This window comes from Heteronotia binoei, chromosome 5 (genome assembly GCF_032191835.1).
Source record: "Heteronotia binoei isolate CCM8104 ecotype False Entrance Well chromosome 5, APGP_CSIRO_Hbin_v1, whole genome shotgun sequence".
NCBI lineage: Eukaryota > Metazoa > Chordata > Lepidosauria > Squamata > Gekkonidae > Heteronotia > Heteronotia binoei.
Window position 1 is genome coordinate 25037062 of NC_083227.1, and position 27161 is coordinate 25064222.

General features: G+C 46.5%; 1 protein-coding gene across 1 annotated transcript in view; it reads left to right on the top strand.

Annotated features, from left to right (window-relative positions):
* LOC132571218 (zinc finger protein 721-like) overlaps positions 1-27161 on the top strand; it is a 47786-nt gene that overhangs the window by 13217 nt on the left and 7408 nt on the right.

Below are 27161 nucleotides of genomic sequence, written 5' to 3' on the forward strand. Positions count from 1 at the left end.
TATTGTTTTTACTGGTTTATTGTTTAAATGTTGTAAATTGATGTATTTTAAAACTTAATCCTATGTTAGAACTTTTGTGTTGTGAGCCGCTTTGGTGGGAAGGGCGGGATATAAACTAAATAAAATGAAATGAAAAATGAAAAAAATTGCTTCTCTGTGAACAATTAAACATTAAAAGATTCATATAGCCCTCACCATAGTATGGTGACTGAATGAGGGAGCATAATTGATATGTTCCTTCAAGCCTCTCTACATCAAGGGCAGAAGTGCTCCAGTGACCTGTGCAAGGGAACACAGAAAGATTATTCTTCTGCCGCCTCTAACGTGGACAAACATTAAGCCAGCAGTGGAGAATGGCCAGCAAAACGCTGAGTAAGTTTTCCTGGTATTATCAACTGTACTGTTTTATAGATCCAAGTGGGCAGCCGTGTCAGTCTGAAGCAGCAGAACTGGAGAGCCAGTTTGGTGTAGTGGTTAAGTGTATGGACTCTTATCTGGGAGAACCGGGTTTGATTCCCCACTCCTCCACTTGCACCTGCTGAGATGGCCTTGGGTCAGCCATAGCTCTGGCAGAGGTTGTCCTTGAAAGGGCAGCTGCTATGAGAGCCCTCTCCAGCCCCACCCACCTCACAGGGTGCCTGTTGTGGGGTGAGGAAAGTAAAAGAGATTGTGAGCCACTCTGAGACTCTTTGGAGTGGAGGGTGGGATATAAATCCAATATCATCTTCTAACAAAATAGGAGTCAAGTCGCAGCTTTAAGACCAAGAAAGTGTTATTCAGAATGTAAGCTTTTGTGTGTGCATTCGCACTTCTTCAGACGAGGAATCGGGTACAGTGAGCAGAGCTCCATATAGCTGGCAGGCAGTGGTTTAGAATGCAACTGTCTCCTTTTCTTTCCAATAGCAGCCTAGAACTAACAGAGAAAAAACTGTGACTGCTGGCCCTCACTCTTCTTTGGTCTTTCTTTTTAAAGAACATGCCCTTGTGATAAATTAATTTTTCACTACCAACCATTAGGCAGAGTCATAATATAACGATCTGAGCTTCCGGGAACTTGTAATAACGCATTTTTCCACAAGGAATTCCGGGCTGATTTGTAACTTATTCAGATTTCAGACTACAAAATGGACCCAGATAAGCAGTCATTTTCTTCTTTCTGCTAACTAATGCTAATTAGCAACTCTGGAGAAAACAAAAACTCAGGTCACAATAGCTGCCAAATCGGCCTTTTTCCATCTTCAGCAGGTTCCCTGCCTTTCTTCCCGCAACCTGGCTATGGTGATCCATGCAAAGGTCACTTCCAGATTAGACTATTGTAATTCACATTACGCAGGCCTACCCTTGTGCCTGACTTGGACGTTGCAGCTGGTGCAGAACGCAGCAGCACACTTACTGTCTATGACGCCTTTACGGGCACATATTCAGACGGCCCTCTGTGAACAGCACTGGCTGCCAATAGAGTTCCAAGTCAGGTTCAAGGTTTTGTTTTTAACCTTTAGGGCCCTGAAAAGCCAGGGACCAACATACCTGCAAGACCACCTCTCTCCATATTTCCCACAAAAGGTCAAGTGGTAGTCCCTGGCCCAAAAGAGGTCCGTTTGACCTCTATAAGGGCCAGGGCCATTTTGGCACTGGCCCTGGCAAGGTGGAATGAGCTCCCCATAGAAATCAGGGCCCTGCAGGACTTGCTATAGTAGGACGGAGCTCTTCCGTCGGGCTTTTAGCGAAGGACACAGACACTTGATAGATCAGTCTCTCCTGCTGTTATTAGCCCAGACCTCTTTTACCTGCTCATGAGTGATTGAACTGAACTAAATTAGATCTTAAATATCCATGAGCAGACTGAAGTTATTGCCATCTTGTTCTGTATTGCTACATACATGGTTTTATATTGAGGAATCTTATTTTTATATGGTTTGTACTGGTATATTTTTTGTTGGGACTTGCCCTGAGCCCGCCTTGGCGGGATGGGCGGGATAGAAATCCCATAAATAAATAAATAACTTGAGACAAAATAGCCTGAAAGCCTCTTTGTGATGGCATTGATGTAGACGTTGAAAAAGAGGGGGGCAAGAACACAACCCTGTTTCACTCCTCTGACTACTGAAATGCTGTCTTCTTAGGGAACCTGAAATGCCTACTCTAATTTTGGATAATATATTACTATGGAATTCCATGATTATTATTATTATTTTTAAAAAGGTAGTCCCCTGTGCAAGCACCAGTCATTTCTGACTCTGGGGTAATGTTGCTTTCACATTGTTTTCATGGCAGACTTCTTACAGGGTGGTTGCCATTGCCTTCCCCAGTCATCTACACACTCCCCCCCCCCCAGCAAGCTGGGTGCTCATTTTACCGACCTTGGAAGGATGGGTCAACGTCGAGCTGGCTACCTGAACCCAGCTTCCACCGGGGTCAAACTCAGGTCATGAGCAGAGTTTAGGATTGCAGTACTGCAGCTTTTCCACTCTGCGCCATGGGGGTCTCTTATTAGAAACCTATTAAAGGAGACTATGTGGCTCTGAGGTGAAGGACTTGGGAGTGCTGGTAGTATTTTTGTCAGTTCTTCCTGTTGAAGGCCATAGCTTAGGAAGAGAAAGAATACTGCAGATAAATGACTGGCTACATAGATAGCATCATCAGGAAAGGTTTGGATTTTTGGACCATGGATTACGCTTCTGAGATGAAACTAGGGTGACCATAATGCCTGAAGGCCAGCCAGGGACACGTTGGGGGGGGGGAGGTAGGGGTGCGCGCCGCCGGAAACAGGAAGTGACGCCACTTCCGGTGACGTCACTTCCGGTGACGTCATGCCACCACAGGAAACAGGAAGTGACATCACTTCCTGTGACATCATTTCCCCGCGTCACCTGCCGGAAATGGGAAGTGACATCACTTCCCCCAAATGACATCATTTCCCCCAAATGCCACTGCCGGAAACAGGAAGTGACTTCACAGCACTTCCTGTGACATCCCCAAAAATCCCCCAAATATCACCGCCGGAAACAATTTTGTTCTGAAATCCTGTATATACTTCATCAGTATATGGGATAAGGCACTTTTTCAACTGTGCTGCATAATGCAGCCTATTTATTTTGTCCTGTTGGCTCTGTTGGCTCTGTCTGCGCCACCTTCATCACTTTCGGGGTGTGGATCCCCCAGTGGGGTGGTCTCGTGACTCCCTCCGCCGGCTGTTTCTGATAGCCCTGCACCCCCTCTTTCATTTGATATGTGTCCCGTGCGGATGCCACCCTCCCGCCGGGAGATGCCGCAAAATGAGCCCCCTTGAGGCTTATGGCGGCAGGGCTTGGGGGAAGCGAGCTAGACTGCTGTTCTTTTGAGGGGTTATAGAGTGTTTCGAGCCCGTCCCTGTGGCATCGGTCCCATCGTTGTGGGGCCCAGGGGGCCGGCGCAGCGGCACGCTGAAGCAGCCTGTCGGTCACTTCCGGGTTCCTGTCCTGCATCTCGACCTGTGTTATTAGTGACAGGCTGCTTCGGCGTGCCGCTGCGCCGGCCCCCTGGGCCCCACAACGATGGGACCGATGCCACAGGGACGGGCTCGAAACACTCTATAACCCCTCAAAAGAACAGCAGTCTAGCTCGCTTCCCCCAAGCCCTGCCGCCATAAGCCTCAAGGGGGCTCATTTTGCGGCATCTCCCGGCGGGAGGGTGGCATCCGTACGGGACACATATCAAATGAAAGAGGGGGCGCAGGGCTATCAGAAACAGCCGGCGGAGGGAGTCACGAGACCACCCCACTGGGGGATCCACACCCCGAAAGTGATGAAGGTGGCGCAGACAGAGCCAACAGGACAAAATAAATAGGCTGCATTATGCAGCACAGTTGAAAAAGTGCCTTATCCCATAAACTGATGAAGTAAATACAGGATCTGAGAACAAAATTGCACCAGAAGACACAAACACAAAGCTCCCTTACACTGAATCAGTGCTTGGGACCACCAAAGTCAGTATTATCTACTCCAGTCACAAACACAAAGCTCCCTTACACTGAATCAGTGCTTGGGTCCACCAAAGTCAGTATTGTCACATAAGAACATAAGAGAAGCCCTGTTGGATCAGGCCAGTGGCCCATCCATTCCAACACTCTGCGTCACATAAGAACACAAGAGAAGCCCTGTTGGATCAGGCCAGTGGCCCCTCCAGTCCAACACTCTGTGCCACATAAAAATATAAGAGAAGCCCTGTTGCATCAGACCAATGGCTCATCCACTCCACCACTCTGGTCACATAAGAACATAAGAGAAGCCCTGTTAGATCAAGCCAGTGGCCCCTCCAGTCCAACACTCTGTGTCACATAAGAACATAAGAGAAGCCCTGTTGGATCAGGCCAGTGGCCCCTCCAGTCCAACACTCTGTGCCACATAAAAATATAAGAGAAGCCCTGTTGCATCAGACCAATGGCTCATCCACTCCACCACTCTGGTCACATAAGAACATAAGAGAAGCCCTGTTAGATCAGGCCAGCGGCCCCTCCAGTCCAACACTCTGTGTCACATAAGAACATAAGAGAAGCCCTGTTGGATCAGGCCAGTGGCCCCTCCAGTCCAACACTCTGTGTCACATAAAAATATAAGAGAAGCCCTGTTGCATCAGGCCAGTGGCCCCTCCAGTCCAACACTCTGTGTCACATTATAAGAACATAAGGAGGGAAGGAAGGGAGGGAAGGGAAGGAAGGAAGGAAGGGGGAGGGAAGGAAGGAAGGAAGGGGGGAGGGAGGGAAGGAAGGAAGGGAGGGAAGGAAGGGAAGGGAGGGAAGGAAGGGAGGGAGGAGGGAGGGAAGAAAGGAAGGCCGCCCCCCCGCCCCCCCCCCCCGCTTTCGGCCCCCTTACCTGATTCCAGGGCGGCGGAGAGTCCAGCGGCGGCGGCGGTGGGGAGTCCTGCGGCGGCGGCCTCGCGGCGAGGAAGGGAGGGAGCTGCCGGCGCTGGCCTCTGGAGGCCTCCAGGGACCAGCGCCGGGCCTCTCCGCTACCGGCGCTGGCCTCTGGAGGCCTCCAGGGACCAGCGCCGGCTGCTCCGCGGCTTCCCCGCGGCCTCCGCTGGTCCCTGGAGGCCCTCCAGAGACTCTGGAGGGCCTCCAGGGACCAGCGGAGGCCGCGGGGAAGCCTTCGCTGGCCGGCGCTGGTCCCGGAAGGCCTTCCAGAGGCTCTGGAAGGCCTTCCGGGACCAGCGCCGGGTGCTCCGCGGCTTCCCCGCAGCCTCCGCTGGTCCCTGGAGGCCCTCCAGAGACTCTGGAGGGCCTCCAGGGACCAGCGGAGGCCGCGGGGAAGCCTTCGCTGGCCGGCGCTGGTCCCGGAAGGCCTTCCAGAGGCTCTGGAAGGCCTTCCGGGACCAGCGCCGGGTGCCCCGTGGCCTCCCCGCGGCCTCCGCTGGTCCCTGGAGGCCCTCCAGAGACTCTGGAGGGCCTCCAGGGACCAGCGGAGGCCGCGGGGAAGCCTTCGCTGGCCGGCGCTGGTCCCGGAAGGCCTTCCAGAGGCTCTGGAAGGCCTTCCGGGACCAGCGCCGGGTGCCCCACGGCCTCCGCTGGTCGCTGGAGGCCCTCCAGAGTCTCTGGAGGGCTTCCAGCGACCAGCGGAGGCCACGAAGAGGCCTCCACCACTGCCGCCGGGCCCCGCGCCCGGGCGGGGAAGGCGGCGAGTGAGGGAGGGAGCGTCCCTGCGCAGGCGCAGGGACGATCCCTCCCTCACTCGCCGCCTTCCCCGCAGGAGCCCGCGGCCCACCGCCTCCGGGGCTGGCTAAACCGGGACCTTTAATGGTCCCGGTATAGGCAGCCCGGGAGCCGGGATTGGGTGGCCAGAACCGGGAATGTCCCGGGAGACCGGGACGGTCTGGCCACCCTAGATGAAACTCTTCTATCGAGATGGTTTGCACCTCACAAAGGTAGGAAAAGATGTGTTTGGTAAGAGCCTTGCAAACCTAATAAGGAGGGCTTTAAACTAGACTGTATGAGGGAGCAAGACAAAAATGCAAAGCCTAGTACGATGCCAATAACTGGAGTTAAGAACAAAGTTTTCTAGGGAGTGGCTCATATACTAGGTAACATTAACTCACAGATAAGTACAGAGACAAAAATCTCAGGGAGCATAAAACATGGATTCCAATGTCTCTACACTTATGTGCAGAGTATGGGAAACAAGCAGGAGGGACTGGAAGTCCTATTACAGGAAGGCAATTATGATCCAATAGGCATTACTGAAACTTGGTGGGATCACAGAATTGGAATATCAAAATTGGGAGATAAAACTTATTTAAAAGGAACAGACAAACAAGGAAAGGCAGAAAAGTTGCGTTAAATGTAAAGGAAGTATACTTGGGAGGAAATATGTGAATCTGAGCATGGAAGTTCAGTTGAGTCTCAGGGTTCAAAGTTAAAGGAGTAAGAAATAATAGTGACATTGGGTCTGATATAGACCACCAAGCCAGGCAGAGGACTTAGATGAGACACTCCTAGATGAGTGTTTAGATGAGATGTGGAGGCAGATCGCCTGCCTCACATTTTTTGAGTGGGGGCACCATTTTTTGGTTTTGCCCCCACTCAAAAAATGTAGATTCAGCCCTGAGAACAAGACTAATCTTGCCTCTTTTTTGAGAAAGATACTACCTTGCTAGATCAGGGGAATGCTGTAGACATAGTCTTTATTTCAGTAAGGCTTTTGATAAGGTTCCACATACTATCCTTTTGACAAGTTGGTAAAATGTGGTTTGGATCCTGTAACTGTTAGGTGGATCCGTAACTGGTTGACAGATCACACCCAAAGTGTGCTTGTGAATGGTTCCTCATCCTCTTGGAGAGGAGTGACAAGTGGACTGCCTCAAGGATCTGTCCTGAGACCTGTTTTGTTCAACATCTTTATCAATTATTTGGATGAAGGAATAGAGGGAATGCTTATTAAATTTGCAGGTGATACTAAATTGGAAGGGGTTGCAAACACAGAAGAAGACAGAAACAGGATACAGGATGACCCTGACAGGCTGAAAAACTGGGCTAAAATCAATAAAATGAATTTTAATGGGGATAAATGTAAAGTTCTGCATTTAGATAGAAAAAATCCAATGCATGGTTATGGGATGGGGGAGACTTGTCTTAGCAGTAGTATGTGCCAAAAGGATCTAGGGGTCTTAGTGGATCATACGCTGAACATGAGTCAGCAGCGTGATGCAATAGCTAAAAAGGCAAATGGAGTTTGGGGCTGTATCAACAAAAATATAGTGTCCTCATCGCACAATGTGATGGCATCGCTTTACACTGCTCTGGTTAGGCCTCACCTGGAGTATTGTGTTCAGTTTTGGGCACCACAGTTTAAGAAAGATATAGACAAGCTGCAACATATCCAAAGGTGGGCAACAAAGATGATGAGAGGTCTGGAGACCAAGTCCTATGAGAAAAGTCTGAAGGAGTTGGGTATGTTTAGCCTGGAGAGGATACTACGTAGAGGTGATGATAACCATCTTCAAGTACATGACGCACAGTCAAGTGAAGGGGAGAGAAAATGGGGAATCTTTCCTGCCGTCTCTTGGAAAAAACTTTCAGTCTCTTTAATATGTCAGTTCTTGGGAAAGTGTCATTCCCAGGAGGAGGACAAAGTGCCAAAAGAAACCCTGAAGATTTGGGCTGAGGTTTTTCTTCCCCACCACCTTTTGTCTCTTTTTTCAGGATCTCTCCAGCTGATCTCATGCAGTGGGGCTGCCCTGGGAAGCTGTAGCAGCATTACACAATAGGGTCGCAGCTCCAGTTTGGAAATACCTAGAGCAGGGGTTTTGAGCAGACTTCGGAGGATGGTGGAAGACAGGAAGGCCTGGCGTGACTTTGTCCATGGGGTCGCAAAGAGTCGGAGGTTTTGATCTGTAGCTCCTGTGCAATTGAATAAGCCTGGCAAGGCAAGTTGAGATGCAGAAGGAAGCAAGAGAGAGGGAGAAGGAAGCAGACCAGAGCCAGTTGCTCGGGGGGCTGATAGGAACACTCCGGGGGCCTGATTCAGCCATCGGGTCGCATGTTTGACACCCCTGAGTCCTATAGATTGGGGGGGTGGAGCCTGGGGAGGGGAAGGGACCGGAGGGACCTCAGCAGGCATTGCCAGCACGAGGGAGGTCAACCTTGGCTTTCCCAAGCACAGAAGGGGGCGGTTTTTCATTGAGTTAAAAAATAACAATAATTGGGAAACATGGAGTTCAGCAGGGCCTCCCTGCTTTCTCCTCTCCCCTGTGTATACACAAAATGAATCAACAATGATAGAATAAAGTGTCCAAATAATTTATACAGATATCCCAAATACACAGGAAGTATTTTTCATGAGATTTCACAATAATTTTCAAGAAGATTCCATGGAGAATGCAAAAGGTCCATTCAGAAGGCTTCCCCCGGAAATTCCATCGCATTCAATTTCACAAGGTGTGGTTGATCCAATCTCCCAAAACAAAGGCTCCAAAGGTACAAAGTTCCCTTAGGTGTTTGTCGACTTTATATATCATATTTCGCAAACAAGCTTCTTCCAAGAGCCATCCTGTTCATGTAAAATGCAACACTCAAAGTACATTAAAATTAAAAAAAAATAACTAGATACAAAATACAAGAAATGCAAGATTACCTGTAAACTCACAGCAATGACGTCAAACTAAGACATTCGGTTTCCGAAAGGCACGAGGTCATAAAAATCCATTTCAAACAGCAAGAAATAGCTGGAGACTTTGGGGTGGAGCCAGGAGCAAGGGTGTGGCAAGCAGAATTGAACTCCGAAGGGCCATCACATTTAAAGGGACCATGCTCGTTTTAAATGCCTTTCCTCCATTTGGAATAATGAAGGGTAGCGGCACCTTCTTTGGGGGCTCATAGAATTGGACCCTTTGGTCCAATCTTTTTGAAACTTGGGGGATATTTGAGGAGAGTCACCAGATGCTATGCTACAAATTTTGTGTCTCTACCTCAAAAAATAGCCCCCCTAGAGCCCCAGATACCCATGGATCAATTTTTCATTATTCCCTATGGGAGTCGGTCTCCATAGGGAATAATGGAATGCCCAGCAGACATTTCCTCCCCCCCCCCACCGCCACTTTCTGATGACCCTGAAGCAGAGGGAGGGCTCCAAACTGGAGGATCCCCTGCCCCCATCTGGGGATTGGCAGCCCTATTCCACCCCCAAAGTCTCCAGGTAATTTCTAAGTTGGACCTGGCAATTCTACAGCCAAGCTTGATTCTGTCAATAAAAGGCTGGGGTAGGAGGCCCTTTAAAGGTCCATTTTGGCCTTTGAAGGAGAGCTCATTGAGGCCAGTCCTGACTAGGGTTGTGAGTTCCAGGTTGGTGGGAAATGCCGGGAGATTTTGTGATAGAGTCTACAGAAGCCAGGCTCTGGGGAGGGAAAAGCCCCCAGCTAAATAGGATGCCATAGAATCCATGCTCCAGTAGTTATTTTTTCCAAGGGGAAAGTTATCTGTTGTCTCGAGTTCAGTTTTGATACCACGATATTTTCAGCCTCCTGGAGGTTTCCTACTTTAGGCCTGGCAGCATCCTCTGGGTGACTTGATGCCACCTGACTGGCAGGACTTAATTAGGCCTGGTTGACTGCTCCTCTTCAGAAAATTAAAACAACAACAATACTGTGGTATACTGGCTAAGAACATTTAGTGAGATGTTTTTTTAAAGTCATATAAATCATTTTAAACACATTATAAAGAAGTTCAGCTTTCAAGACTGCAAACAAAAGTCCATCCAATGAGCACCCCGATGTAGGCTCATTTCATCAAGTTTTCCTCAGGAGCATTTCTAGTTTCTTCAAAGTTTATCAGCTTTCTACTAGTTCCCTTTAGTGTGGCACTGGTTTCCTCATGGATCATGGGTTCCCTAGGTAACCCTAACCACAAACCACCTGTGCTTAGCCACAATCCGTTGGTGGTTCCACTCTTGCTAGATCCGTTAGCTTCTAAGTTCCTACTGACACCTTTTCGAGCTCTCATCTGCCTTATTTGCATTGGCCTTTTCGGTTCCTGTTTTTGCTGCCAAGCTAAAGCAAGCCTTCTTATGAGCTTCTGCCTTTCAGTACAAAAGCAAACCCAGACATGCCCAAGCAAGCCTGTCTCTATTGATCCTTGTATCCTAAAGCATTCCTTTTCCCATCTATCCTGATACCCTTCAATATTTCCTTTTTGGCCTGCTGCCACATTACAATTCAGTGTTAAGTGGCCTTAATGTCTCCTCTAAACAGATGTAAAAGCCGTCTGACTTTGGCTTAGGGTTGCCAAGTCCAATTTAAGAAATATCTGGAGACTTTGGGGGTGGAGCCAGGAGACATTAGGGGTGGGGCCAAGATCAAAGCTGTGACAAGCATAATAGAACTCCAAAGGGAGTTCTGGCCATCACATTTAAAGGGACGACACACCTTTTCAATGCCTTCCTTCCATAGGAAATAATGAAGGATAAGGGCACCTTTTTTGGGGCTCATAGAATTGGACCCCCTGGTCCAATCTTTTTGAAACTTGGGGGGTATTTTGAGGAGAGGCACTAGATGCTGTACTGAAAATTTGGTGCCTCTACCCCAAAAAACAGCCCCCCCCCCAGAGCCCCAGATACCCGTGGATCAATTCTCCATGATTTTCTATGGGAATAAATATCCATAAGGAATAATAGAGTTCCCAGCAGACATTTCCCTCCTCTCCCCCCGCTTTCTGATGACCCTGAAGCGGGGGGAGGGCCTCCAAACCAGGGGATCCCCTGCCCCCACCTGGGGATTGGCAACCCTAAAGCGCTGCAAAGTAAGAGAAGCAAACCCCGAATCCCCCTCCAAGGCCCATAGACTGACTAAAGGGACGACACACCTTTTCAATGCCTTCCTTCCACAGGAAATAATGAAGGATAGGGGCACCTTTTTTGGGGCTCATAGAATTGGACCCCCTGGTCCAATCTTTTTGAAACTTGGGGGGTATTTTGAGGAGAGGCACTAGATGCTGTACTGAAAATTTGGTGCCTCTACCTTAAAAAACAGCCCCGCCCTGAGCCCCAGATATCCACGGATCAATTCTCCATTATTTTCTATGGGAATAAATTTCCCTAGGGAATAATAGAGTTCCCAGCAGACATTTCCCTCCCCTCCCCCCTAGGGTTGCCAAGTCCAATTAAAGAAAAATCTGGGGACTTTGGGGGTGGAGCCAGGAGACTTTGGGGGTGGAGCCAGGACACATTGGGGGTGGAGCCAAGAACAAGGATGTGACAAGCATAATTGAACTCCAAGGGAGTTCTGGCCATCACATTTAAAGGGACAGCACACCTTTTAAAATTCCTTTCTTCCATAGGAAATAATGAAGTATAGGGGCACCATCTTTTGGGGCTCATAGAATTGGACCCTCTGGTCCAATCGTTTTGAAACTTGGGGGGGTATTTTGGGGAGAGGCACTAGATGTTATACTAAAAATTTGGTGCCTCTACCTCAAAAAATAGCCCCCCCAGAGCCCCCAATACCAACAGATGAATTCCCTATTATTCCCTATGGGAATCGTTCTCCATAGGGAATAATAGAATGCCCAGTAGACATTTCCCTCCCCCCCCCACGCTTTCTAAAAGGGGGGAGGGCCTCCAAACCAGGGAATCCCCTGCCCCCTCCCTCACACACACACACACACACACACTTACCAGATCTTCTTCCGGAGAACTCTTGCTGTGAAAGTGAAAGCAAAAGAAAGGGCGGGGCTGTTCTCCCAAGCCCTTCCTGCTTCCTGCCCAGCCTTAAAGCGGCAGACATTTTACAAACGGCTCAGGAGCTCTATAATGAAGCCTACAGGTATGTTCTCCCCCCCCTCCACCCCCCACCCCCCGCTTCTCACTTCTTGAAGACCGGGAGATGAGGCTGCAAACCCAGGGGACTCCCGCCAGAGCGGGAGGGTTGGGAAGGTTACTTTGGCTGGCAAAACGCTCTCTGCAACCTCTTTATTTTCTTCATAATTTCTCATCCTGGAATTAACCATGGTGATTATAGCGAGCTACAAAGCTGGATGGAAGTGGATAACTTTTTAAATTTTTAAATGAATAATTTTAAAGAATAATTTTTGATTATTATAAAGAACTTACCTCTCAATTTCCTAAAGTGTTTATATGTATAATAGGAACAAGCAGGGCTTCTTTTGGTAGCAGGAACTCCTTTGCCTGTTAGGCCACACACCCCTAATGTAGCTAGGGTTGCCAAGTCCAATTCAAGAAATATCTGGGGATTTTGGGGGTGAAGCCAGGAGACGTTGGAGGTGGAGCTGTTAACTGGTTTTAGGGGCTATGCCCCTATCCAAATAACAATTACCAGGCAGGAGACCTTTTTGATTACAAAGTTGATCATGGAAATCAATCCTTCAAGTGCAATGAAAGTTATATTTATAATGTGGTGCTCGCATTATAATGTGGAGCACCACATTATAAATATAACTTTCATTGCACTTGAAGGATTGATTTCCATGATCAACTTTGTAATCTTTTGCATTAAGCCTGTGGAAGCTTCAGAGAAACGGAGGCAGAGAGGCGCTGCCTTCGTATATTGTTGCCTTTTTTTCTACAGCAGTTTGACTTGTGAAGAAGACTCTACTTTGCCAGTTCTTGGCTGAAACCATTTGGAGGCCTATTGGTCCCAAGAAAGACTGTGCATATTATATAACTTCACCAAATGTTGTCCTTATAAAGGACTGTGTATACTGTATGACCTCACCTTATGTACATTTCACTGCTTTTAAGTGGTTGTTTATGTTTCCTTTATAAATTTCTATGAAAATTTGTTGATTATATTGGAGGCTGGTTTAGTCACAGAACCCTTAGGGGCTCCCTTGCTAGTCGTTTATCTGTGATTCTCTATTCATATTGGGTTACTTAATCCCCAGGTGGAGGCAGGGGATCCCTCAGTTTGGAGGTCCTCCCCCCACTTCAGGGTCATCAGAAAGCAGGGGGGGGGGAGGGAAATTGTTGCTGGGCACTTCATTGTACCCTAAGGAGATCAATTCCCACAGGGTATAATGAAGAATTGATCCGTGAGTATTTGGTGCTCCAGAGGGGCTGTTTTTTTGAGGCAGAGGCACCTAATTTTCAGCAAAGCATCCAGTGCCTCTCCTCAAAGCACCCCCCAAGTTTCAAAAGATTGGACCAGGGGGTCCAATTCTATGAGCTTGCAAAGAAGGTGCCCCTATCCTTCATTATTTCCAATGGAGGGAAGCAGGGCTTATTTTGTAGAAAAAGCTCAGCAGGAACTGATTAGCATATTAGACCATACCCCCTGGCATCACCATTGTTTCACACAGGGCTTTTTTGTAGAAAAAAGACCAACAGGAACGTATTTGCATATTAAGCCACACCTCCTTGCACCAAGCCATCCAGAACTGCGTTCCTGTGCGTTCCTGCTTTTAAAAAAAAGCCCTGGAGGGAAGGCATTTAAAAGAAGCATGGTACCTTTAAATGTGATTGCCAGAACTCCTTTTGGAGTTCAATCGTGCTTGTCGCACCCTTACTCCTGGCTCCCCCCCCCAAAAAAGTCTCCTGGCTCCAACTCCAAAGTCCCCAGATATTTCTTGAGTTGGACTTGGCAACCCTAATATAATGCCGGAGTTCCCCCCTCCAAATGAGTCATTTTCTCCAGAGGAACTGATCTTGATTGTAAGAGAGGGAGCTCTCCAGGTGCCACCTGGAAGTTGGCAGCCCTACCCCACAACCACTGCAGGGCGAAGAAACCCCCCCTTTCCACATAACTTCTGTTCTTCCAGCTGGGTCTGGTTGTTGCAGAGAACTACATTTCCCAGTAGGCGTTGCGAGCACGAGGGAAGTCAACTCTACCTTTTTCAGGCATTGAAGAGGGACGGCGTTTCATTAAACTGGAGAAAGTATATTTGGAGGAGATGGCATCCCGGAGCGCCTCTCCCCTTTCTCCTTTCCCCCGGTTGGAGGGAGAATCTTGCTTTTGCAGGTCTGCAGGAAAGGTGAGCTGAGGATTTTCCAAACAGGTCTTGGGCAAGAATAAGGGAGGGGAGAGAAAATAAGTTTGAATCAGAGGCTTCCCCGAGCAGAATTGGCTGCACTGGCTGGGTTCTTTTATGCACACTCCACGGGTTAATCCCCATAGAGGCGTTTGACTACCTTCTGCTCTCCTGGTGGTATTTTCAGTACAAACTGTTGCTTCCTCTGGCGTGCGATCGCAGTCCACATCATCCGCAAGAAGATCTCTGAGCCGGAATCTGGTCCGAAGGTTTCTTTTCTGAAGGAGGGAATCCACTCCACCCTTCCTCTCTGCGCTGCCTCCACTTTCCTGGCTTCTCGAGAGTAAACCAACACTTCCACTAGTGGGAATTTTCTGTTGTTAAACTGGATTTTCAATGTATCAATTCCCTTCATTTTTGGCATCGCGGTTCCCAGATCCTAGCTTCCATGTTATTGTAGACAAATCCTCCCCTCCCCAGTTTAGAATTTTATTCTGTGAGATGTTTACCTTTGCCTTAAACGGTTTCTGTTCTGTGAAAGGCAAGATCTACTGGAGATGATGCAGTTAGCTTCCTTGCAGTTCAAGGGCATGGACTGGTGTGCAAACGGCAGGAATCCAACAATTAGCCACAACATATTGTTGGAACTGTCTGGGGCAGTGATGTTCTGTATTCTTGGTGGTTGGGGGGTGGGGTGCAAAGTGGAAGGGCTTCTAGCCCCAATTGTGAACCTCCTGATGGCCCTTGGGGTTTTTTTGGACTGGATGGGCCGTTGGCCTGATCCAACATGGCTTCTCTTATGTTCTTAATGCTGAAATATCTGGAAAGGTCTCCTTTGTGCTGGAGGGTCAGTGCCCTGCATCTCTTGCCTGCAAACCCCGAGGATCGCACAGCCTACAATAAACAGGCTTGTAGTTCGTTAGGGAAAATATAGAAACAGATGTACGCAGAGCTTAAGTTGACCTATTTATTTTTAATAGGTCTGGATGTAAATGCAAAGTGCCTCAGCAAAAATTTAAAGCAGAAACCTTGCTTAGAATCAGGATTTTAATATATTTGTCGGGTTAAATGTGGAGGATATACGGTACATTGGAAAAAGTGCAGAAAAGGGCTACTAGAATGATTAAAGGTTTGGAACACTTTCCCTATGAAGAAAGGTTGAAATGCTTGGGGCTCTTTAGCTTGGAGAAATGTCGACAGCAGGGTGACATGATAAAACTTTACAAGATTATGCACGTGATAGAAAAGGTAGCGAAATAAGTACTTTTCTCCCTTTCTCACAATACAAGAACTGGTGGGCATTCAATGAAATTGCTGAGCAGTTGGGTTAGAATGGATAAAAGGAAGTACTTCTTCACCCAAAGGGTGATTGACATGTGGAATTCACTGCCACAGGAATTGGTGGTGGCAGCTGCAAGCATAGCCAGCTTTAAGAGGGAATTGGATAAAAATATGAAGCAGAGGTCCATCAGTGGCTATTAGCCACAGTATATATGTGTGTGTGTGTGTGTGTATACACACACACATATATTGGCCACTGTGTGACACAGAGTGTTGGACTGGATGGGCCATTGGCCTGATCCAACATGGCTTCTCTTATGTTCTTATGATAGTATAGTTAGACACTGGTAAACAGTTGATAGGCAAGATTAAAGCCATTGTGAAATTCTTTGAGCAGCTCAGGCCAGATAAACTCTTAGGCAAGTTACATTCCGCTAAAGTGCAAAACAGGATGTGGCCAGTTAGATTCAGTTAGAGTGCAAAAGAGAATGTGGCAAAGTGGGTAATGAGACCCGATGTTCCAGAACATGGCTGATAAAGCAAAAGTGGTTGTCTTAGGAAATAGAGAAGTTGCTTCGCAAAGCTCAGGAGACGTGCACATTTGGGGAAAAGGGCAAAAGAAATGTATGCTTGGCAAATGCACTTTTACAAATACAAAGGAAGCTTAAGCTTTGTAATCTGTAGACAAGTGCACATGTCTCAAAGTTGTTTCCCTCAATCTCTAAAAGCTGGTGTCTTTGAGCTTGGGTGGAGTCCTTGGGTTTTGCTGCCAGAGTCTCTTTTCTTGCAATAAAGTTGTGTCTACTTGTGGAATCTCACTGGGGGTGTTCATCATTGGTCGTTGGCACACTAGACACTAAGGGCCCATTTGGCTAACACAGGCAATTGAGGTTTTTTGTTTTATCATTTACTTGGACTTTACCGAGAGAAGCCAAGGTTTGTACAATTTTCTGAACTTACATGTCTTGGAGACTTTCAGGGTATTATAATTTAAATTGAATGCAGTTTTCCTTGTCATAGGTTTGATGTATCCTATTCTCTTAATCAACTAAGCAGGCAACAGGGTCCTTCTTTCCTTCGTTAAAGCTCAGGCACAGGAACAGGTGATCAGCTGGGCCATATTTTACCCTTTCAGAGATCCCCAGTGTCCTTTGAGGAGGTAGCCGTGTCCTTCACAATGGAGGAATGGGCTCTGCTGGCTCAAAGCCAAAGAAAAGTCTTCTGGGAAGTGATGGAAGAGAATTATGAGACCGTGGCCTCTCTGGGTAAGGCTCTTTTCCCTTTCATTATGAACACAGAAGAGGAGGGAGGGGTGGCATCTTCCTTTGGCCCTTTTGAATTTATGAACACACTTCCACACTGTTTCCTTTCCTTTCTTGTGGTATAAGGCTTCTCAGCTCCCATAATTCTTAGGGTAGCAAGTGGAAAGGCTTTGGATTGTTGCTGTGAGGTAAATATTGTATTGAGCATGAAGGGGACAGAGGTCACTGAAGCAGGGGTAGGGTTATTAAACAAGAACAAACCGTTATTATTCATATACACAGGAAGTTGTCCACCAAAGGAGCAAATGAGCAAAGAAACCTTCTATTCCACATGTCCAAATAGTTAAGTCTTTAAACTTTCCTTTGGGCGTTGCCATTGCAGGGGACTACATTTCCCAGGAGGACTTGCAAGCACCAGAGAAGTCAACCCTGTGTTTTCTAGGTGTTAAGAGAGTGTTTTTACCTCAAGGTGGAGAAATCACTGCATGGGATATGAAGTTCCAAAGGACCTCTCTTCTTGCTTGTTTCTCCCAACGGGAGGGAGAATTTGGCTTTTACACGTCTGCAGGAAAGGTGAGTTTTTATCGTCAGCTCCTGGGGAAGTATGGAGAAGGGGAGAGGAAATATGTTTAAAGGGGTGTGGGGGGCGGAGGAAGAGGGAGTATCGGAGTAGTGGCTTCTGAGTCATCTCTGCAGAGGGGATGGGGTTGGGGTATTTGTGTTTTCACTCAATGGGTTTTCTAAAACCCTCCTCAGCTTCTTTTTATTCTTGTCAGCTGCATGGACCCCTGTCTGTTCCAGGACGGTTCACTTTATGTTCTTACTGACTCCCCTACTTTATGTTCTTACTGGCTTGCAGTTTTGTTTGTTGCATTCTGCATGAGCTAATCCCCAAAGACACATTTGACCGTATTTTGCTCCTAGGATGGAAGCATTACTGAATTATAAAAGGATTACTGAAGGAGGATAGGGAAATGGCTGAGAAGCTGAATGCATTTTTTGCCTCTGTCTTCACTGTGGAAGATGAGAAGTGTTTGCCTGCTCCAGAACCACTAATTTTGGAAGGGGTGTTGAAAGACCTGAGTCAGATTGAGGTGACAAAAGAGGAGGTCCTACAACTGATAGACGAATTAAAAACTAATAGGTCACCAGGTCTGGATGGCATATATCCGAGAGTTCTGAAAGAACTCAAAGTTGAACTTGTGGATCTTCTAACAAAAATCTGTAATCTTTCATTGAAATCTGCCTCCGTTCCTGAGGACTGGAAGGTAGCAAATGCCACCCCCATCTTTAAAAAGGGTTCCAGAGGAGATCCGGGAAATTACAGGCCAGTCAGTCTGACTTCAATACCGGGAAAGTTGGTAGAAACCATTATCAAGGACAGAATGAGTAGACACATTGATGAACACGGTTTATTGAGGAAGACTCAGCATGGGTTCTGTAGGGAAAGATCTAGCCTCACTAACCTGTTATATTTCTTTGAGGGGTGAACAAACATGTGGACAAAGGAGACCCAATAGATGTTGTTTACCTTGACTTCCAGAAAGCTTTTGATAAAGTTCCTCATCAAAGGCTCCTTAGAAAGCTCGAGAGTCATGGAGTAAAAGGACAGGTCCTCTTGTGGATCAAAAACTGGCTGAGTAATAGGAAGCAGAGAGTGAGTATAAATGGGCAGTCTTCGCAATGGAGGACGGTAAGCAGTGGGGTGCCGCAGGGCTCAGTACTGGGTCCCATGCTCTTTAACTTCTTCATAAATGATTTGGAGTTGGGAGTGAGCAGGGAAGTGGCCAAGTTTGCAGATGACACTAAGTTGTTCAGGGTGGTGAGAACCAGAGAGGATAGTGAGGCACTCCAAAGGGATCTGTTGAGGCTGAGTGAGTGGGCATCAACGTGGCAGATGAAGTTCAATGTGGTCAGGTGCAAAGTAATGCACATTGGGGCCAAGAATCCCAGCTACAAATACAAGTTGATGGGGTGTGAACTGCCTGAGACTGACCAGGAGAGAGATCTTGGGGTCGTGGTAGATAATTCACTGAAAATGTCAAGACAGTGTGTGATTGCAATAAAAAAGGCCAACGCCATGCTGGGAATTATTAGGAAGGGAATTGAAAACAAATCAGCCAGTATCATAATGCCCCTCTATAAATCGATGGTGCGGTCTCATTTGGAGTACTGTGTGCAGTTCTGGTCGCAGCACCTCAAAAAGGATGTTATAGCATTGGAGAAAGTCCAGAAAAGGGCAACTAGAATGATTAAAGGGTTGGAACACTTTTGGTGAGCCAGTTTGGTGTAGTGGTTAAGTGTGCGGACTCTTATCTGGGAGAACCGGGTTTGATTCCCCACTCCTCCACTTGCACCTGCTAGCATGGCCTTGGGTCAGCCATAGCTCTGGCAGAGGTTGTCCTTGAAAGGGCAGCTGCTGTGAGAGCCCTCTCCAGCCCCGCCCACCTCACAGGGTGTCTGTTGTGGGGGAGGAAGGTAAAGGAGATTGTGAGCCGCTCTGAGACTCTTCGGAGTGGGGGGCGGGATATAAATCCAAGATCTTCTTCTTCTTCTTCTATGAAGAAAGGTTGAAACGCTTGGGGCTCTTTAGCTTGGAGAAACGTCACCTGTGAGGTGACATGATAGAGGTTTACAAGATAGTGCATAGGATGGAGAAAGTAGAGAAAGAAGTACTTTTCTCCCTTTCTCACAATACAAGAACTCGTGGGCATTCGATGAAATTGCTGAGCAGACAGGTTAAAACGGATAAAAGGAAGTAATTCTTCACCCAAAGAGTGATTAACATGTGGAATTCATTGCCACAGGAGGTGGTGGCGGCTACAAGCATATCCAGCTTCAAGAGGGGATTGGATAAAAATATGGAGCAGAGGTCCATCAGTGGCTATTAGCCACAATGTGTGTGTATATATAATTTTTTTTGGCCACAGAGTGTTGAACTGGATGGGCCATTGGCCTGATCCAACATGGCTTCTCTTATATTCTTATGTTCATTTTAAACACCTATTGTAGCTTCATCTACAGCAGGGATTTTTAACCTGAGATATAGATTTCAGGAGGTCTGTGAGCTTGCATGGGAAACAAATTATATATTTATTTTCTAAGCTGCAATGAACAGCATTTTCTTGTTATGGATGTAGGCAGGAAACCACAGTCTTCGTTTATGCAATTTTTGTCACCAGTTGAAAGCTGATGTTTTCATATTGGGCCAGTGCCTGATTACAAAGCTGGATGTCAGCTTTAGAGTAACACAGAATGTTCTGCAGACAAAAATGTCTAAAGAAAAACTTTCTCTCAGAGCACAATTTCTGTGTATTTCTGGGATTTAACTTGCAAGGTAGTATAATATCAACTAAACAGTTTCTTCTCCCCCTTTCTCACAAATTTTAATTGGTCTTGGCCAAGAGAGGCCCAGTTCTTTGCAAGTGTCTGAGATTATATTTCTTCGAGAGTTTCAGTATATTAAACTTGTCAGAGGCTGAAAAAGAAATGCACACAATTTTCCTTGTTATCAGTTTGATGTGTTGCATGCTTTTATCAGTGGACTGGCCAATGGAATTCTTCTTTATTACTTGATTAATTGGGGACAAGAATAGATGATCCACAGGCCCATATTTTTGTCTTTCAGAGATCCCACATGTCTTTTGAGGAGGTAGCCATTTCCTTCACGGCAGAGGAATGGGCTTTCCTGGATGCAGGCCAAAGAAAACTCTACTGGGATGTCATGAAGGAAAATTATGAAACCATGGCTTCTCTGGGTAAGGAACTTTTCCCTTCTGTTACGATCATGGAAGAGATTGTGGTGTGTTAAGAATATAACAGAAGCCAATGGCCCATCCAGTCCAATACTCTGTCACGCAGTGGCCAAAAAACCAGGTGCCATCAGGAGGTCCATCAGTGGGGCCAGGACACTAGAAGCCCTCCCACAGTTGCGCGCCCCCAGCACCAAGAATACAGAGCATCACTTGCCCCAGACAGAGAGTTCCATCTATACCTTGTGGCTAAGAGCCACTGATGGTCCTCTCCTCCATATGTTTATCTAGTCGCCTCTTGAAGAGCCAGTTTGGTGTAATGGTTAAGTGTGCGGGCTCTTATCTGGGAGAACCGGGTTTGATTCCCCACTCCTCCACTTGCACCTGCTAGCAAGGCCTTGGGTCCGCCATAGCTCTGGCAGAGGTTGTCCTTGAAAGGGCAGCTGCTGTGAGAGCCCTCTCCAGCCCCACCCACCTCACAGGGTGTCTGTTGTGGGGGAGAAAGGTAAAGGAGATTGTGAGCCGCTCTGAGATTCTTCGGAGTGGAGGGCGGGATAGAAATCCAATATCTTCTTCTTCTTTAAGCTGTCTATGCTTGTAGCCACCACCACCTCCTGTGGCAGTGAATCCCATGTATTAATCACTCTTCGGGTGAAGAAGTACTTCCTTTTGACCCTCTTTGATTTCAGGGCACACTTTCATTTGCCACACAGGAAAGAACAGAGCTTTTACACTTTGGGGGATCTTAAAACCCAAGAAAGAAAATAGAAAGTACTTTCATGCTGTAAAGAGAAACCTGTTGATGAAGAGGGCTGTGATCAGGCTAGAACTTCTGACCGCCTGAGAAAAGGTCTGCTTTAATGTGGGACAAAGCAAGAGCCTCAGAGATGCAAATTGAAGCCAAATATTATACTCCCCTTCCTTCACTGTGAGAACCCAAAGTGACTTGTAGTATTCTTTTCTCCATTTTATCTTTACAACAACCCTGTGAAGTAGGTTAAGCTGAGAATGTGTGGCTGGCTCAGGCAGCAACTTTTAGTCCAGAAGTGTGGATTTGGATCTGCAGCTTCTTGATCCTAGTCAGATGCTCTGCCCACTAAACCTACCTGCCTGCGATAGCAAAGAGACATTCTTCATTCCCCCCCACCCCTTGTTTTAAAGGATGGAATACTTTCTAACCTTGCTAGCTGTGTAGCTTTATAGGTACACAAACTGAAATGACCAAAAAACAAACCATAAACTCAGTTACTAATAAGAAATTCTCATAAAAGTTGTAACAAACTTGTAAAAAATTCATTGACGTTCAGAATACAATATATACAGGTCATTAATTATATCCTTCACAATCAGTTCTCCAGTCTTCTAAAATAATAAAGGGCTTGTGCAAAATTCAGATAGTGTAATATTTCTGAAAGTGCAATTTCAGTAAATGGACATCTCAGACCCACCTCAGAGAGCCAGTTTGGTGAAGTGGTTATGTGCGTGGACTCTTATCTGGGAAAACTGGGTTTGATTCCCCACTCCCCCCAGTTGCAGCTGCTGGAATGGCCTTGGGTCAGCCATAGCTTTTGTAGGAGTTGTTCTTGAATGGGCAGCTGCTGTAAGAGCTCTCTCAGCCCCACCCACCTCACAGGGTGTCTGTTGGGGGGGGAAGAAAATAAAAGGAGATTGTGACCGCTCTGAGATTCAGAGTATAGGACGGGATATAAGTCCAATATCATCATCTTCTTCTTCTTCTTCAATGGATGGGCTAGCTGATGAGTCTGTTTCATATACCTTCTTTTTGCAAGGGTTGAATATCGTCCACAGTCTCTCCCATTTCAAATCTAAATTATTATAACTATCATATGCACACACACATCACACACACACAATTAAATAACAATAATTGGCATTATAGGAAAGAACACTCACCACTTATAGTAGTCAATGAGAAAAATGCAGGAAAGCAATACATCAAATGAATGGCAAGGAAACTGCACCAGCATATTTATTACGGTTTGAATGTGTGCCTGTGTTTTTGGTTCAAGTTACCCAGTTTGCTTCCACAGCAGACTGAGGATTCAAATCTAAGATACCAAGGATATATTCTGAAACTCTAACCACTAGACCACACTGGTTTTTGCAGTGTGCTGGTGTTGAACAGTAGCAAGTAGCCAGTCCTGGATTAGAATCATAGAGTTGGAAGGGACCTCTAGGGTCATCTAGTCCAACCCCCTGCACAATGCAGGAAACTCACAAACACCTCCCCCCTAAATTCACAGGATTTTCATTGCTGTCAGATAGCCATCTAGCCTCTGTTTAAAAACCTCCAAAGAAGGAGAGCCCACCACCTCCTGAGGAAGCCTGTTCCACTGAGGAATCGAAGTAACGCTCAGGAAGTTTTTCCTGATGTTGAGCAGGAAACTCTTGATTTAATTTCAAACCATTGGTTCTGGTCCTACCTTCTGGGGCCACAGAAAACAATTCCACACCATCTATATGACAGCCCTTCAAGTACTTGAAGATGGTGATCATATCACCTCTCAGCCACCTCCTTTCCAGGGTAAACATCCCCAGCTCCTTCAACCTTTCCGCATAGGACTTGGTCTCCAGACCTCTCACCATCTTCATCGCCTTCCTCTGAACTCGTTCTAGCTTGTGTATATCCTTCTTAAAATGTGGTGCCCAAAACTGAACACAATACTCCAGGTGAGGTCTTACCAGAGCAGAGTAAAGCGATACCATCACATCATGTGATCTGGACACTATACTTCTGTTGATACAGCCCAGAATTGCATTTGCCTTTTTAGCCACTGCATCACACTGTTGACTCATGTTCAGCGTATGATCCATTAAGATCCCTAGATCCTTTTCGCACATACTACTGCTAAGACAAGTCTCCCCCATCCTATAACCATGCATTGGATTTTTCCTACCTAAATGCAGAACTTTACATTTATCCCCGTTAAAATTCATTTTATTGATTTTAGCCCAGTTTTCCAGCCTGTCAAGGTCATCCTGTATCCTGTTTCTGTCTTCTTCTGTCTTTGCAACCCCTCCCAATTTAGTATAATCTGCAAATTTAATAAGCATTTCCTCTATTCCTTCATCCAAATAATTTTTTTTTTTTTTTTATTTATTTATCTGGGATTTATATCCCGCCCTTCCCATCGAGTGGCTCAGGGCGGCTTACAACATATATAAAACTAACATAAAAGTATAAAATTACACTTTAAATTAACAATTCACAATATATAATTAAAATAAAACATTTGTTATAACTATACATAATTAAAACAGCCAGCAGTCGTAAAGCTACACTCCATTCAGCTTCAGGTAAAAATTCAGTATACAATATACAGCATTCGGTAGTCGGTATACAGGGCCGTTAGTTGTGGGCCAGCCGGAAGAGGACTGTCTTACAGGCCCTGCGGAATTGGGTGAGATCCCGCAGGGCCCTTACCTCCTCCGGCAGCTGGTTCCACCAAAATGGAGCCATTACAGAGAAGGCCCGGTCTCTTGTGATCTTCAAGCGGGCCTCCTTTGGCCCGGGGACAACCAAAAGATTTTGAGATCCCGATCTCAGTGCTCTCTGGGGAACATGCGGGGAGAGACGGTCCCTCAGGTAGGCAGGTCCTAGACCATATAGGGCTTTAAAGGTAATAACCAGCACCTTGTATCGAACTCGGTAGGATATTGGCAGCCAGTGCAGCGCCCGAAGTCCCGGCTGAATGTGCTCCCACCTTGGGAGCCCCAATAACAGCCGGGCGGCGGCGTTCTGCACCAGCTGCAATTTCCGGGTTCGACACAGGGGCAGCCCCATGTAGAGGGCATTGCAGTAGTCCAACCTCGAGGTGACCGTAGCATGGATCACCGTTGCTAGATCGTCGCGTTCCAGGAAGGGAGCCAGCTGCCTAGCCCGCCTAAGATGGAAAAATGCGGACTTGGCAGTGGCTGCTATCTGGGCCTCCATAGTTAAGGAAGGCTCCAGAAGTACCCCCAGGCTCTTGACCCTGTGCGCCGCCATCAGCGCACGCACCGTCAAAAACCGGAAGGGGTATTTCCCCCCCTGGGCCACGACGGCCCAAGCAAATTGATAAAGATGTTGAACAAAACAGATCCCAGGACAGATCCTTGAGGCACTCCACTTGTCACTCCTCTCCAAGAGGATAGGAACCATTAACAAGCACTCTTTGGGTGCAATCTGTCAACCAGTTACAGATCCACCTAACGGTAACAGAATCTAAACCACATTTTACCACCTTGTCAACAAGGATAGTATGTGGAACCTTATCAAAAGCCTTACTGAAATCAGGATAAACGATGTCTGCAGCATCCCCCTGATCCAGCAAGGTAGTCATTTTCTCAAAAAAAAGAGATCAGGTTAGTCTGACATGACTTGTTCTTGAAAAACCCATGCTACCTCTTAGTAATGACATCCATTTTTTCTAAATGTTCCAGGACCGACTGTTTGATAATTTGTTCAAAAACCTTTCCAGGTATAGATGTCAAGCTGATGGGTCGGTAGTTACCTGGATCATCTTTTTTCCCCTTCTTGAAGATGGGGACATCATTCGCCCACCTGCAATCTTCCGGCACCTCTCCTGTTCTCCAAAAATTCTCAGAAATAATAGCCAGAGGCTCGGAAATTACATCCGCAAGCTCTTTTAGAACCCTTGGATGCAATTCATCTGGCCCTGAGGACTTAGTTTCATTTAAAGAAACTTAAGTGTTTATGTACTACCCCTATGCTGATCCTAGGTTGGAACTTCATACCCTCCTTATATGTTCTGTTTTTGCCATGTTGAGCACCGTTTCCCTCAGAAGAGAAGACTGAGGAAAAGTAGGAATTGAGCAGTTCTGCCCTCTCTTCATTACCCATTACAATTTCACTTTCTTGCCCTGGCAATGGGCCCACCATGTCCTTGCTCTTTTTCTTACTTTGAACATAAGAAAAGAACCCTTTTTTGTTGTTTTTAGCATCTTTGGCCAGCCTAAACTCATACTGTTAGAGGCAATTTGTCCGCCTCTCCTGGCGCCTCCAGGAGATTCAAAGAAAAAGAGCTGTCAGTCGGGAGTCTCCTTTAAAATATACAACTTTATTGATATCAAAAAAGATGGGAGTCGCTTTGCAACGAGCTCCCCGATCAGTTCCATACATGCCCTTTTATCCTCTACTCCCGGCCGATGAGTCCCTCCTCCTTTCCCCATAGGCTGAGGTACTTAGAAGGCACAGGCTACCCGGCACGCCTACTTCATACCCCCTCCTTGATATGTACCCCTCCCGTTACATACATTGCATGTGCATTTAAATTTCCCCTTCCCCGAAGTGGGGTGTGTCAGTTAATATTCATTACGCCTGCGTACTTGCTATTTATTAGTCTCTATTGCTATTAATCTTTACTGTTGCCATGTCCTGTTCAACCATGTCATTTCTTTTCTGCTTCTGCGTTTTAACAATGGCTAATACACCTGTGCTATGGTTACTAAATGTTTGTACCTGGTTCCGCTTCTTGCATCTTCACAATCACTAAGACATTACATTTGGTTCCTTCTGTTTCAGCTCATTTCATTATTTCACTCCTCTCAATACTGAGCTTTACCTTTCCTAACTTTTTCTCTACAAGCACGTGATTTGTTTAAATTCATCCTTGGTTATAAGACCCTCCTTCCAATTCCTAAAGGAGTCTTTTTTATTTCTCAAGTCTTTAGAGAGCTTTTTATGGAGCCACTTCGGCTTCTTTAGGCTTTTTCCATTTTTTCTTCTCATAGGAATCGTCTGTGATTGCGCTTTCAGTATTTCGCTCTTAAGAAACTCACATCCCTCCTGAACCCCCCTTCTTCCTAAGTATTTCTTACCATGGGATTTTACCCAGCATAGTTCTAAGTTTATCAAAGTTTGCCTTTCTGAATTTCAACCTATAAGTCTGACTACGTATAGCTTCTCCCTTCCCTAAGACTGTAAATTCCAAAATCACATAGTCATTACTGCCCAGGGTGCCCACAATTTCCACTTCTTCAATCAATTCTTCCTTGTTGGTGAGAATCAAATCCAAGGTAGCCGATCCCCTTGTTTCCTTCTTCACTTTCTGGAAAAGGAAGTTGTCAGCAAGACAAGTCAGGAATCTATTTGACTTTCATTTTTAGCAGAGTTGGACTTCCAACAGATGTCTGGATAATTGAAATCTCCCATGATCACTGTATCCCTTCTCTTGGAGAACTTTGCAGTCTGCTGTAGAAGCATCTCATCCAAGTCCTCTGCCTGACTTGGTAGTCTATAGCAGACCCCCACAATAATGTCACTGTTATTTCTTACTCCTTTTATTTTTACCCAGAGACTCTCAACTGAGCTGCCAAGCTCAGATTCACGTATTTCCTCACAAGTATATACCTCCTTCACATATACTGCTACACCTCCGCCCTTTCTCATTTGCCTGTCCCTTTTAAATAAGTTGTACCCCTGAATCCTAATATTCCAGTTGTGAGTGTCATCCCACCAAGTTTCAGTAAGGCCTATTATGTCATAGTCCTTCCTTTATTAGGACTTCCAGTTCCTCCTGTTTGTTTCCCATACTCTGTGCATTAGTGTCTCTCTCTCGGCTTGGCTTCGCGAACGAAGATTTAAGAAGGGTGCAATAGTCCACGTTTGCTGCAGGCTCGCTGGTGGCTGACAAGACCAATGTGGGACAGGCAGGTCCGGCCACAGCGGCTGCAGGGAAAAGTCTGATTTAGGGTTGGTCCTGTAGCAGTGCGATTCTTCCTCAATCTCCTTTTGTCCTCAAGACCAGCTATGCGTGTGTTCTCAAAGGAAGAGACAGCCTGGTGGATGGTGTGCCTCCATGCTTTGCGATCTGAGGCTAGGTCAGACCACTGGTGATGGTTGATGTGACAGGTGCTAAGGGATTTCTTCAAGGAGTCCTTGTACCTCTTCTTTGGTGC